We start from the raw sequence: 15,023 nt of genomic DNA, 5'->3' as shown, positions 1-15,023 counted from the left end.
CAGAATAAAGTTTTAAATAGACTAAGGTTCAGTAACAATTGAAAAATTCATCTAAAAAAGATCACTGTCTCAATAATTTGAAGTTTAATATTAAATTTAAAACCCATTTTCCAGCTGAATGCCTTCCTTTACTGTTTTGTAATAATGTCCCTTTTATTTCCAAGGATTGCTGAGGCAGTGAGTTTCAAAGATTCCATGATGCCGGCAACCAGTTATATTTCCCCAGAGGAATCAGAACCACGGGATCTCCCAGGATGCGGCAGTCTCTTGCTGGAGAGAACATCATCTACCTCAAGCACAAACAGGTGAGCTCCTCTTCCATGATTTGGTTTTTCATTTAGGATATTTGTCTGTTCACATGCTCATAAAGACTTCGATGGTGGTGGTGGCCTGATTTGGAATTCTGCTCCCCCAGGAGGCCCTTCCTTTTCTTGATCCGTAGCAGAAAAGCCCCTCCAAAGGCAATGAGAACTGATATCAGAGTGTGTGTGTGTATTTAGTCGCTCAGTCACAACTAACTCTTTGCGACCCCATGGACTGCAGCACGCCAGGCTTCCCTGTCCTTCACTGTCTCCAGGAGTTTGCTCAAACTCATGTCTACTGAGTCGGTGACGCCATCCAATCATCTCATCCTCTGTCGCCCTCTTCTCCTCCGCCCTCAATCTTTCCCAGCTTCAGGGTCTTTTCAAATGAGTCGGCTCTTCACATCGCATGCTCAAAGTATTGGAGATCTCAGGGTACTGATGGGTAAAAAGCATCTGAGGCCAAACTGAAGATTTCACACAGTTCTGTAGCAGCTAGGAATGCTTCTATGAATAGAAATAATGTGTTTTAGGGGGAGGGAGATGTGCTTTGGCAGGGAGTGGGGATAAATTGGCCAGTTCTCAGTCATCTTGTGTAACAGCCAATGGCAAGTGAAGGAATGCCTTCTGCCTAAGAGAAACACTTGAGAGCTTAGAATAAGCCATTACATTTGCCCTGCTATATCTAAACTTCAATTTTTTTCTACAATGAACTTCTTCTTAAATGGATGAAAATATTCAAGTCATTGTTAATGTGGATGTGAACCATCCACTCACTCTTTAGAAAGCTTTCTCCTAACCTATTTAGTGAGGAATGTCCTCACAAAAATGGAGATTGTTTTCTATCTGCCGTCGTTACAGCCAATAGGACCATCAGTATCCTTTGTCTGCAGGCAGCACAGACTGCCTCAGCTGATTTCACTCAGTTTTGGCAAGGCCTCCACAAGTTCACATAAGGGGTTAATAGAGTGAAACACCCAAGTAAGTTGATTTCTGGTATCTCCCCAGAAACAGAAAGTACATGATGCACCCAGAACCCAGAGCTCAGGGCTCAATGGAGAAGAGACTTTTTAAAGTAACAGAAAGCTCCTTCTTCTCTCTTTCCTCATTAAAATGGAAGATTCCAGACATCAACTCCAGAAATGTGCTCAGACCCACCAGCCTCGGTAGTGTATTTGACACAAGGGCAACCAACACTGGCAAGCTCCATTCAGATAATGAACCACGAGTCTGGTCTTTCTCTCCACCAAGAGTGAGATTCAAACTTGCAGTTTCATCAGACAGAGAAGAAAAAGGTATGTCTTTTTTCCCATCCTGCCTCACTTCAGACCATCAAATGAAGCTTCAATCAGCATGCCCAGGTTTTCAAATCAAAATCCATTTTGAATTTAAGAGGAGTGAAGCGTATTCACTGATTCAGGTATGTTCCTTCTGGGCTATTTCATCACCATCTTTGGAAAAACACGTGAGATGGGCCCCACAGATGGACCGTGACCTATCCTGCAGGGAAGTCAAATGCCGTGAATAGAACCGTGCCCTTGAAGAGTAGATCCGCTCCTAAAGCACTTATCTGACAGGTCTTGGTCCATTGGTGATTCACGGTGATTTTGCCCTCCAGGATTTCCAGGGGGTGGGGTCTTTAGTGTCTTGAGGACACATTTCCTGTGTCTGGAGAAAGATGCGTTCTGGTGGGAAAGCATGAGGCGGAACAGACCGCTTCCTCCTCCTGGCGGGTTCTTCGTGGTCCAGGCTGAGGTGCCGTGGAGCTGGTGAAACTCTTCAGGACCTGCTGGTGCTTGTGGTGAACAGAATGCAGAAGGCACTGCCGGTGGCTCTTGCCAGGGAAATGCAAGATCAATGCTAAAAAAAAAAAAAAGTAAATACATTTTTTTCAAGAAAAGCTGAGAATCCTGCATTTTTCATTGATTTTTCAATAGGAAAATACATCTGCAAGGCAGCCTGTTGTGTAGTGCCTGCCACCAGGGCTGTGATCTCGGGCAGGGGTTCTTGACTTATAAAGACATTTGACATTTAATAAGTGTCCTTAATGACTCAGAGAAGCAGCATCCAGCACTCTTCAGAGAAGCACAAGCAAACATGGGACAAAAGCATCTAGAAGGGTCGGAGGAGAGGCTCTGCCTCACGTGGTCCACACAGGAGCCCCGGTCCCCCCTCTCCCCCCGCCCCCCATGCCCGCCTGTGATCACAGCCCAGGTGCCAGGCGCTACACAACAGGCTGCCTTGCAGGTGTATTTTCCTATTGAAAAATCAATGAAAAATGCAGGATTCTCAGCTTTTCTTGAAAAAAAATCTGAGGGTTTTTTTTTTTTTTAGCATCAATCTTGCATTTCCCTGGCAAGAGCCACTGGCAGTGCCTGCTGCATTTAAATGCAGTCCTTGTTCCTAGAACCACATCCCTGCCCACTCACTTGGTCTATTAGCTTCCTGGACTCCTTAATCACTGGAACTTGAACACTGCTGCTTGGTGGTAATTACCCCATTGCTTTCCAGTATGTCCTACCACCATCTCCCAATGGCACTGGACCTTGAAAAATCCTTCCTTTGGCCCCACACCTCTATGAAGCCACTGCCTCCTTCCTTCTTTCACAGCCGGTATCATTGGAAGTATCCTTTGGAAGTATCCATTTCCACCTCTCCTCGCCAGTGAATCCACTCCATTTGGTACTTTCCTTGCATTCAAGCCAGACCCTTCTTGTGAAGGTCCCTGGCACCCTGCCCCTCACTAGTCCATCTTTCCCTGAGTGTCTTGTCCATCAGCAGATTCAACACTGGTGCTCACTTCCTTCTCTCAACATCCTTTTGTCACTGAAAGTGACATGCAGCTGCTCACTGCTCAGAAGCCAACACTTGAGAGGCAAGGTTGGTGGAAAGGAAAGTTATATTTTATTTTGGAGGCCAGCAACTGGAAGAGAGGGTGGACTTTTGTCCAAAGGCTGACCCCTCCCTGACCCTGACAATCAGTGGGTAAGAGTTTTTAAAGGGGAATTTCAGGGGTGCACAGGTGGAGGGAGGGTGCTCCATACAGAAACAGCATAGTCAGTTCTGACAGTCATCTTGAAATTGGTCCTCAGTGGTCTGATCAGCACCATCTTGATTGTTTTCAGTACTTAATCCTCAGTTCCAAGGTTGGTTTGTTCCCATTTCTTTGAGGACAGCTCTCAGAATTGTGGCAGCTTAGGTCGGTCTGATCATCATGCAGCTAACGTGTTCCTCCTGATGGAGGTTCCAGTATTTACCAGAGAGCTTACAGGATAGGGGCTTCCCTGGTGGCTCAGGTGGTGAAGAATCTGCCTGCAATGAGGAGACCTGGGTTTGACCCTTGGGTTGGGATGATCCACTGAAGAAGGGAATGGCTACCCACTCCAGTATTCTTGCCTGGAAAATCCCACGGACAGAGGAGCCTGGTGGATTACAATCCATGGGGTCACAAAAGGCCGGACACAACTGAACGACTAACACTTGCACTTCACTTCACAGGATGTGAATCAAAATATTATCTATAGCCTTTCAGGACAGACTTAATGTCCTTGACTTTGTTTAATGGTTAAACTATTATTTTTGGCCTAATTTGATTGTTTTTCTTTGCTTCTGCATTTTCTCACTTCTCTGATTAAACTTATTCTTTGGTTAAAGTTTTTCTCTGGAAAAAAGGCAGACAGAGATATGGGTGGGGCAGGGCAGGGAGGACCATAGAATCCTGCTGTTTCACTTCCTGCATCCTTTACACATCGCAACAGCCCACTGCCTGGTTTCCTCCCACCTTGCTGGCCCGTCCTTCTCAGTTTCCTTTCACACTCGACTTCCCCTACCTGCATGTTAAATAGTCCACAGAAATGCATCCTGTCTCTTCTCTCATTACTGTATTTCTTTCTATAGTTAATCTTAGCATTCTCCGGGCCTTCAAGACTGCCTGTACATTAATGGATCCCGAAGTCATGTCTCTAGAATATCCCTACCTTTTAGTGCTAGACTCATGAATCCAGTTGTCATTGATGTCTGCATCTGCGTGTCTCATGGGCAGTGCAGCGTCCACAGGCCAAGGATAATCTCCAGCCTCTTTCTCCAGACCTCACTCAGGGTTTCCACTTGGCTGAATTGAAGCACAACCCACTGATCTTCAAAGAAATAGAGAAAAACAATAGAATTGTAAAGACTAGAGATCTCTTCAAGAAAATGAGAGATACCAAGGGAACATTTCATGCAAAAATGGACACAATAAAGGACAGAAACAGTATGGCCCTAACAGAAGCAGAAGATATTAAGAAGAGGTAGCAAGAATACACAGAAGAACTATACAAATTCAAGACAACCCATTCCTTTTATTCACTTTCTTTTACTCTCCTCGTATCCAACTCACCACTAACATTTGATTTTATGTCCATTGTTTCCCTGAAATCCCACTTTCCTCATCCCCACAGCATCATTTCTTGCCTGGTGCCCACACAGCCTCCTAACTGGACTCCTGACCTCTACAGCTACTCCCCTGTCCCTCTTTACTCCCTGGGGCAGATCGAATGACTTTTTGAAGAAAGAAATCTGGTCATCTGCCTCCTCTGCTGTGGGTCCTCCCCAGCTCCAGTCACGTATGGGGTGAAGTCAAACCCATTCCTGTGGCTCCAAACCCAGCATGGTTCCCTAAGCGTCCTCTTGCACCACTTTCCTCTTCTGTCTCTGCCTCAGCCACAGGGCCTTTGCACATGCTCTTCACTCAGCCCAAAGCACTCTCCCTCCTCTCCTTTATGGTCACTGCTGGTCACCACCACATCTCAGCTCTGTTGTCATTCCCAGAAGGGTGACCCTCCTGGAGCAGTGGGCATCCCTGTGCTGCCCCCCATTCCTTGTTGACACGTACGTGCCTCCTGTGGTCACTCAGTTCCTGTTTGCTTTCTCTGCTAAGTTATCAGATCACGCTTTTGGTTCATCAGGCAATGCACAGCATACAGCATGCAATAGGAACTCAACACATATCTATAAAATGAACTGCAGGTAATAGTCCTCTGTACATGGAAATCAGAAGTTTGAAAAGGCTAACGTAGAAGTTCTAACAGTTAGAACTGGACATGGAACAATAGACTGGTTCCAAATTGGGAAAGGAGTACGTCAAGGCTGTATATTGTCACCCTGCTTATTCAAGTTATGTGCAGAATACATCATGTGAAATGCCTGGCTGGATGAAGCACAAGCTGGAATCAAGATTGCCGGGAGATATATGGATAACCTCAGATATACAGATGATACCACCCTTATGGCAGAAAGCAAAGAACTAAAGAGTCTCTTGATGAAAGTGAAAGAGGAGAGTGAAAAAGTTTGCTTAAAACTCAACATTCAGAAAACTAAGATCATGGCATCTGGTCCCATCACTTCATGGCAAATAGATGGGGAAACAATGGAAACAGTGAGAGACTTTATTTTTTTGGACTCCAAAATCACTGCAGATGGTGACTACAACCATGAAATTAAAAGATGCTTGCTCCTTGGAAGAAAAACTGTGACCAACCTAGACAGCATATTAAAAAGCAAAGACATTACTTTGCCAACAGAGGTCCGTCTAGTTAAGGCTATGGTTTTTCCAGTAGTCATGTATGGATGTGAGAGTTGGACTATAAAGAAAGCTGTGCACCAAAGAATTGATGCTTTTGAACTGTGGTGTTGGAGAAGACTCTTGAGAGTCCCTTGAACTGCAAGGAGATTCAACCAGTCCATCCTAAAGGAGATCAGTCCTGAATATTCATTGGAAGGACTGATGCTGAAGATGAAACTCCAATACTTTGGCCACCTGATGTGAAGAACTGACTCATTTGAAAAGATCCTGATGCTGGGAAAGATTGAAGGCAGGAGGAGAAGGGGACGACAGAGGATGAGATGGTTGGATGGCATCAGCAACTTGATGGACATGAGTTTGAGCAAGTTCCGAGAGTTGGTGATGGACAGGGAAGCCCGTTGTGCTGCAGTCCATGGGGTCACAAAGAGTCAGACACAACTGAGTGACTGAACTGAGCTGAATGACATGGTGTGGCTGCAGTGGCTGCAGGAACCAAGTCCAGGTGTGAGACACCCGAGCCCAGGTGCTGCTCCATGTGGATACTCCTGCACCCCTTCCTTCACTGTTTCTCTGCAGGAGGGGCTTGACTTCAGCTGTGTCAGCCTGCATGTTTCTGTTCAGGCTCAGGAAGAAAATGCCATGTGTTGCTGAGCTCGTAATTTACTGAGCACAGACATTCACTCATCAAACAGGCTGGTTCAGTCACTCATTTTAAAAGATTTGAAGATAAACCTTCTGGGAAGATCAGTCACTTGTGTTATCTGTTATCATCTGTTAAGAAGAATATGTGTAACAAGATTAATACATCGTGGGCCCTCTACATCTGTGAGTTCTGCATCCACAGATTCAACTGACCTTTGGTGGAAAATATCAGGGGAAAAATTCCAGAAGTTTCCAAAGAGCTGAACTTGGATTTGCTGCACAGGTAGCTGTTTGTTGTTACTGTTCAGTCGCTCAGTTGTGTCTGACACCCCATGGACCGCAGCACGCCAGGCTTCCCTGTCCTTCACTGTCTCCCAGAGCTTGCTCAAACTCATGTCCATTGAGTCGGTGATGCCATCCAACCATCTCATCCTCCATCACCCCCTTCTCCTCCTGCCTTCAATCTTTCCCAGCATCAGGGTCTTTTCCAGTGAGTCAGCTCTTCGCATTAGGTGGCTATAAGGATTTGAGCTCCAGCTTCAGCATGAGTCCTTCCAATGAATATTCAGGGTTGATTTCCCTTAGGACTGACTGGTTTGATCTCCTTGCAGTCCAAGGGACTATAAAGAGTCTTCTCTGGCACCACCAATTTGAAGGACCACATTCGTACATGACTACAGGAAAAACCATAGCTTTGGCAACTCTTTACACAGCACTTAAATTGTATTTCCAACTGTGTACATAGCATGGACCTCGTTTTAGGTTTTATAAACAAATTGAGGTGATTGAAAGCATGGCAGGATGGAAGTAGGTTGTATGCAAATGCTATGCCAGTTTATATAATAAAAAACCTGAGCATCCGTGGATTTTGGTGTCCTCGGGGGGTCCTGGAGCCAATCCCCTGTGGATATTGGGGAATGACTGCAATTCACAGTAAGAGCATGGCAAATAAATACTTATTTTTTTGACACACCGAACTTTTTAGTTGTTACAAGTGTACATAAATTTTATGAAGTGGTAATTATTAATATAATGTACATAAATTTGTATTCTCACAGTTAATTATAATTGTGAAAGCAGGATGATCACATGGAGAGTCACCAGACCACAACCCCTGCAGAGTAAATTATAACATTAAAGTGTACCTGCCACCTTCTTATTTGTCTAATCTTTTTTAATATTTGTGCTGAAAAGCACAGGTCAGTCAGTGTGCTGAGTGTGATCGAGGCTTATGTCCATCTCACCTGCATCAGGTTCTCAGAGCGATTTGTGCATTCTCACAATGGAGGGTCTCCTTGACTCCATCTGTTGGTGGTTGATTTACGTCTGTGACATTTTATTCCCACTGTTGAATGACATGTACATAAGTCACCACGTCCTTGTCCATGGATCCAAATGGCCCAGCAGCCTGGGAAACCCTGACCCCTTCATCTCCATGGAGACCAGTGTCTTCATGACAGGCCCCAAAGTCACAGCTGTCAGCTTGTGGGGCTAGAGGAGGATGGGGTGGGGCTGCAGCCACAGGAGGCCCAAAACCCCACACCAAGTTCAGCCCTGGCATGGCCGGGGTCCTGAGCTGTCCTGGGGGCACTCCACCGACAGCCATGCAGACTCTCATCCGCACCTGGACTCAGCTCACCTTCTGTTGTGGGCAGGAGAACTGGTCTTCCTGGAGGCGAAGTGACTGCTCCTGTTTACCATCACAGAGGAGCCAAGGAGGCTCCTGGGCTTTCCTGGTGGCAATGACTCTGAAGAACCCGTTTTCCTCCTCCAGCAGTGACACACGCCCTTCTTGCGGATACTGGGGAGGGAGCTGGAGTCTTCCCTCCCCTTCTCTGTCATCTGTATATATGAAGACTTCTTGGTCATGCATGAAGCAAACCTGCCCCAAACTGCAATATACACAGAGGACACACACAGGCTCCTCTGACCCGCAAGGGGCAGGTTGGATCAGGGCTGAAGTGATGCCATCAGAATCCGTGCTCAGCTCCAAGTCACCACACTGATGCTGCTCTCAGACGGGGTGGCCACAACAGTCACCGGGTCACGTCACACCTCCTTCACACCGAGCAGGACACGCAGGGCCCCTCCCAGGTTCCCAGGCTCCCCTTCTCTGACCTGATGGCGTCACTGCCAGCCTATCATTGTGGCAGGAGACAGATGCATCCATGGTGGGCTCAGACCCGCATGAAGGGGAGACACCACCCCGACAGGGAAATCAAGGTGCAGTGAACCAGGAAGCAGGTCAGTGGATGCTGAACCCTGAGACTTTCCTGTGACCAGGGCCAGGGAGGTAGGCGCTGATCTTTTATTTGTGAGCTTCTCCACTAGAGCAGCTCGCAGGGGACAGTGTGGAACCAAGGAGAGGACAGAAACGTGACCCAGAACATAATGATAAGGGTCACGGCTGTTCAAGAGGCACAACCCTCCCAGGCAGACTGGGATGCTGAGGGCAGGCCCCTGAAACCCCCTTTCCACTCTGAGTGGAACTGATGGTCTTGGTGGAAAACAAAATGTGAAACATGTTAGAGCACAAATGCACTTGTTATCATTCTCAGCCCTCGGGCCAGGTGTTAGGCAGATTAGCGCTTCACAGCATTTTAAAGCCTACTGCCTCCTGATAGGGAGAAGGCAATGGCAACCCACTCCAGTACTCTTGCCTGGAAAATCCCATGGACGGAGGAGCCTGGTGGGCTGCAGTCCATGGGATCGCTAAGAGTCGTACACGACTGAGCGACTTCACTTTCACTTTTCACTTTCATGCATTGGAGAAGGAAATGGCATCCCACTCCTGTGTTCTTGCCTGGAAAATCCCAGGGACGGGGGAACCTGTTGGGCTGCCGTCTATGGGGTCACACAGAGTCGGACACGACTGAAGCGACTTAGCAGCAGCAGCAGCCTCCTGATAGAAATGAAACTATTACAGAAAGAAAAATACCATCTCCTGTGGGATGCAGTGTGATCGCCATGGGGGCCATGCCTCCAGCTGAGAGTCATGTCTGACTCTGTGACCCCATGGACTGCAGCATGCCAGGCCTCCCTGTCCATCACCAACTCCCAGACCTTACTCAAACTCATGTCCATTGAGTCAGTGATGCCATCCAACCATCTTATCTTCTGTCATCCCCTTCTCCTCCTGCCTTCAATCTTTCCCAGCATCAGGGTCTTTTCCAATGAGTCAGTTCTTCGCATCAGGTGGCCAGAGTATTGGAGTTTTATCTTCAGCATCAGTCCTTCCAATGAATAGTCAGGACTGATCTCCTTTAGGATGGACTGGTTGGATCTCCTTGCTGTCCAAAGGACTGCCAAGAGTCTTCTCCAACACTACAGTTCAAAAGCATCAGTTCTTCGGTGCTCAGCTTTCTTTATAGTTCAACTCTCACATCCATACATGACTACTGGAAAAACCAAATAACTTTGACTAGATGGACCTTTGTTGGCAAAGTAATGTCTCTGCTTTTTAATATGTTGTCTAGGTTAGTCATAGCTTTTCTTCCAAGGAGCAAGCATCTTTTAATTTCATGGCTGCAGTCACCATCTGCAGTGATTTTGGAGCCCAAGAACATAAAGTCTCTCACTGAAAATAAAGTCTTTCCAGCTGAGAGTCATCAGTTGCAAATCCTCCAGCCGAGAAGGTGTGTTCAGAGGTCTGCTATTGTAGTGTGTGCTATTAAAACAGTATTTTACCCAGTTGGAGATAGCCTGAGAGAGAGATAGAGAGAGCTTATCTGTATTCATCATAAACTCCTTTGGTTAGACATAGACTGTAAAACAGTTAAATCAATTAGAAAACAGGTTTGTTTTTTTCTAATTATGGAAAATCTGTATCTCCTGAGAGGGACCACTGGACACAAGACCCAAATGATAAGAATCAGTGCCTGGGGACTCAACTAACCTTTTACTGTCATGAAGGACATCATCCTGAAGCTCACTGCTCAGAGCCGGCCTCACTAGGGTCCTGGCTTTTCTCCAACCATTCGGGAGGAAGAGAGCGAGGTAGAGAAGTCAGTGTGAAAAGGTCAAGAGGACCATTTTAGAAGCTCAGCTCCTTTCTTCTTACGTGGAGAATGAATAAGAAGCTGAAACACGGTCTGCAGAAGGCCTTGGAGAAATTCAACCATGCTGTCTGGAAGGACTGATACATAATCTATTTATTCCATGGGCAAGAGCCATCTGGAGAACAATCCAGGAGGTCCAGAGTCAACAGTTCTGGGATACTGTTGATGTGGGTGGAGGTCGGAATCTACCCCTGGATCTCAGAGACCCTGGATGAGCCCTGGGAAGAATACCTGTGTCCTGGGTTCCCGCCCAGACTACACCTGGAGTGTTTATTTCACATTAAGATCAGAGCAGGCACCTCAGGAAGCCAACGGGGGACGGGGTGTCACTTCCAGAGCTCAGAAACACAGGAGAAAAGGAAACCCAGGGGACTGAAGGCCGAGCCTGAGGATTCATGTCAGAGCTAATGTTAGAGTCACTGTGACTCTGGGCGGCTTGTATGTGGGAAGTCAGCGTGTGTCTGGATGTGAACCCAGGAGAGAGCATGGCCCAAGTGAGGCAGGATCACGCCAACTCTTGGGGGAGCAGGATGAAACCAAGAGACACCATCCTGGACACCAAAATGTGAGTGGTTCTGAAGTCAAGGAAACTGCCCTGAGCTGGCCATGCTCTCTCCCTTGGTGAGCCCGTCCCTCAATGGAGGTGGTATGTGCCAGGAGCTTCACTCTCAGGCCCTCGGAATGGACCGCATCCATCCAAGATGCCTTGAAGGATTCATGGATGGAATCTTAGTCCCCTGGACCACTGTAACAAAACCCCACAGGCAGGGCATCTACAAGCAACAAACATTTATTACTTATGGTCCTGAAGGTTGAAGTCCAAGACCAGGGTGGCAGCCTGACAGGCTCCAGTGAAGGCCATCTTCTGGGCTGCAGGCTGCTGACTTCTGGCTGTGCCCTCACATGGCAGAAGGAACAGGGAACTCTCTGGGGCATCTTTAATAAGGGCACTAAGCCCATCCACAATGGCTCCACCCTCATGACCTATTCACCTCCCCAAGGCACAGAGAAGCTTGGTGGACAGAGTGGGGATTCAATATACTGTGAAGTATTGAGGTCAGCAGGTCAGATCCACTAGAGCCTGGTTCAAGAATCCCACGGAAACTCTGAGCCACAGACAAGCAGAGGAAGGTCCTGGTGCTGAGGGGCCAAATGAGTTTGCACACGTTAGCAGTCTCGCTGCTCTAGAAAACTGTGTTTGCTGTGGATTGATAATTGCACCCACAGCAGGGCAAAATCCAGAGAACAGCAGTGTCTTACCCACTGAAGTTTTAACCCCCAGTCCTGGGTGTTTGGGTTTCATCCCCTGCCTCTGGACTTGGTGATCAGGTACTTGACAGAACAGAACTCCAAATACTCCATGAAGAGTAAAGGAACGTTCATCTTACCCTCCAAATAGAGGTAGGGCGGAAAGGATATTCCACATGGCTGGAGGTGCGGTGGGCTTTGTGGCTTTACACGTTGTTGTTCTGACTCCCTTTCCAGTGTGACAGAGTAACAGCATGGCTGAGACAGTTTGGCAATGCCAGTTTCAGGCAGCGGCTTGTTATCTAACTCCTGTTAACAGCCACTCTGTCTGGTACACATGTCCCTGGAGACTGCATCTTTTTGACGTATCGATTAGGGGAAGACAGTCTTTACTTATCTGATACCTTAACTCCTTCAAACTAGCCTCAGGCCATCGATATGTCCAGACACTCTACCATTAGCAATGGCTGCTTTCCTATCTGATTAATTTCCTTAATAAGAAAATTATTTTCTGTAAGTGTTATCTGGATAGAGTTCAGTTATGACTAAGAAAATAAACATGTATGGATTGGGGCCTATGGAATTAAAACACACTGATTAATTCCACAAGAAGGGTAAAGGGAAGAAAAAACAAACTTGAAATGCTAAATGACACTGCAAACAGCCACAACTCAGGAGCCAAGTTGAAAAGGTGTAAGTGTATTCAGATATTGTTCTTCTTGCCTTACTCCAACAACTGAGATAGGGGAAGAACGCTCTTCAGCAGGAAACTTGCTCATTTGGGTGTGACACGTGTATGGAATGTCTGTTCTGCCTCTTCCTTCACTTCTGCTGCTAAGTCACTTCAGTCGTGTCCAACTTTGCGTGACCCCATAGACGGCAGCCTACGAGGCTCCTCTGTCCATGGGAGTTTCCAGGCAAGAGTACTGGAGTGGGGTGCCATTGCCTTCTCCATTCACTCCTGAAAAAGGTCATTAAATGGATTCTGGGGGCTTCCCTGGCAGTCCAGTGGTTAAGACTTCACCTTATAAAGCAGGGGAATGTGGGTTGATCCCTGGTTGAGGAGTTAAGAGCCCACATGCCTCAAGGCTAAAAAACCAAAACATAAAAAACAACAGAAGCAATATTGTAACAAATTCAAAAAAGACTTTCTTACATTTTTTCCAAAAAAATTAAAATGAAATAAATGAATGGATTCTGGATGCTTTGGTACCCAAGACATCCTCTGTTCTGAGCCTCATGTGGTTCCTAACTGGTCTTCCCACCCATCCTGTGGACCCCTGGAGCTAACAGAGCTGAGGGGGCTGACAGGCCCCTTTCACTTCTCTGAAAGCCAAAGATACAGGTGTTTGAGTACACAGCTGTGCACTGCAAGCCGCTGATGTACCAGATGTAGAGAAGAGGGATACAAGACGCCTTCTAAGAAAATTCAGCCCCCATGACAATGAAAAGAAATAAAATTCAGGTTTCCCCACCTACCTTAACATATTGGGTCAAGGTGGGGCTCTGGGCCCAGCACGTCTGGGCTTGAATCCTGAACTGGTCACGTGCCAGCTCTGTCACTTGGGGTGAGTCCCTCTATCCATGACGTGGCCCCAGTCTTCACTTGTGCAATGGGGCAGGAGTGTAGACAGCGGGCAGGATGCTGTCCATCAGGTGGCTTCGTACCTGGACACGTTAAAACCGCACCTGGCACAGATCCAGTGTTTTAAGTAAGTGGACTGCTGCTATGATTAGGTCCCATCAAGGAGCTCACACACCTGATCTCAAAGGGATTTTAAACCTGTGACATGAGTGTCAGAGAAGGCGGGGGTATAAGCAACAGAAGCTGGCTCTGGTTCCCTTCGGCAGTTAGGAATTTATTGAACCAGTGAGGGCTTGTATCAAATAGAAGTCAAGGAAACCACAAAAGAGCACAATCTTGGGAATCACATTGCCTTTATTCTGAGAATTAGCAGATTGATGACTATTGTAAGAAGAACTTAGAGCATCCAACAGAAATCATGCGGTTCCTAGGTTCCTGTCTTTCATTTTCCTTCTATTTTTCTTCTTTTTAAAATTCCCTTCCATCTTTCCTTCTTCTTTCTCTCTGGCTGCGTCACACTCTCGTCATCTCTTCTGAACCCAGGCACAGGTGACAGGGCGATTCCCACACCCTCGAGCCTCCCAGGAGCACAGGACCATCCACCTGCTCCAGGGCGAGGGGCAGGGACCACCACATCCCCCCTCTCCGTCCTCATCCAAGAGGAAGCAGCTGGATCTCTGGGTCCTGGGACCCCAGGTCCTCAGAGATGACTGAACTGGACCCGTCTGTCCGCTCATCAGCACAGTGTGGGTGGGGACTCTGACCCTCATGTCAGTGGCCTCTCTCAGCTCTGAACTAACAAGGGGTGCAGCGCTGGGACCACCGGAATAGAGCAAGGTTCTGGCCAGGCCGTTGGCAATTGTTTCTGCCTCTCACCTCCCTTCCTCTTATGCGGACTGGATGGAGCAGGTGGGAGGGGGCTGTGCCTTCATCTCAAGTTCTTCTTGATGCCGCTGGTGGGGCAGGAGGGGAAGGGGACCCCACTGGACGAACGATGCAAAGGCCTCTTGGTTTGTTTTTTTCACTTTGTTCTTGTTCAGCCCGAGGTCTCATCAGCTCATTGTTAATCACTGTTATTAAAACAATGCAACATCAAAAACACTTCTATGTGAAGTAGATAGAACAGCAGTCAAACTTTAGGAAATAAGATTGCAGCCATAAAATACACATATACTGGGGGAAAAAAAGTGCTGAGAGGCAATAGACGAAATGACATTTTTTGTGTGCTACACGGTGGGTATTTTGGGTATTTTTCTCCTGACTTCCCCAGACTTCCTGTAATGAGTTGTCTTGTCTTATATGTAAATCTGGAGCCTTGCAGAGTCAGGCCAGCTCTCCAGGAAGGTGGTAAGTTAAAGCTGACAGTCAGGAGGGCCTATGGAGCTGACTCTGTCACCAGCGCCCCTGGAGCCAGGAGCTCCCTTCCTCCCCTCTCCTTCCTCTCCCCCTCCCTCTTTCTTCCCCCTCCCCCTTTCTTCCTCTCCCTGTTGTTCCCTCCCCCTCTCCCACCCACCCCCTTCTCCTTCCCCTACTTCCCCCCTACTCCCCCTCCCCTTTCCCTCCTCCCTCTCCTCCTCCCCCTGCCAGGAGACCAGCTGTGATTCCCCAAGCACATCCTCTGGCAG

This window comes from Moschus berezovskii, chromosome 19 (genome assembly GCF_049115385.1).
Source record: "Moschus berezovskii isolate FMDL1 chromosome 19, NW_MosBer_1.0, whole genome shotgun sequence".
Lineage (NCBI taxonomy): Eukaryota > Metazoa > Chordata > Mammalia > Artiodactyla > Moschidae > Moschus > Moschus berezovskii.
This window is presented reverse-complemented; position numbering follows the sequence as displayed.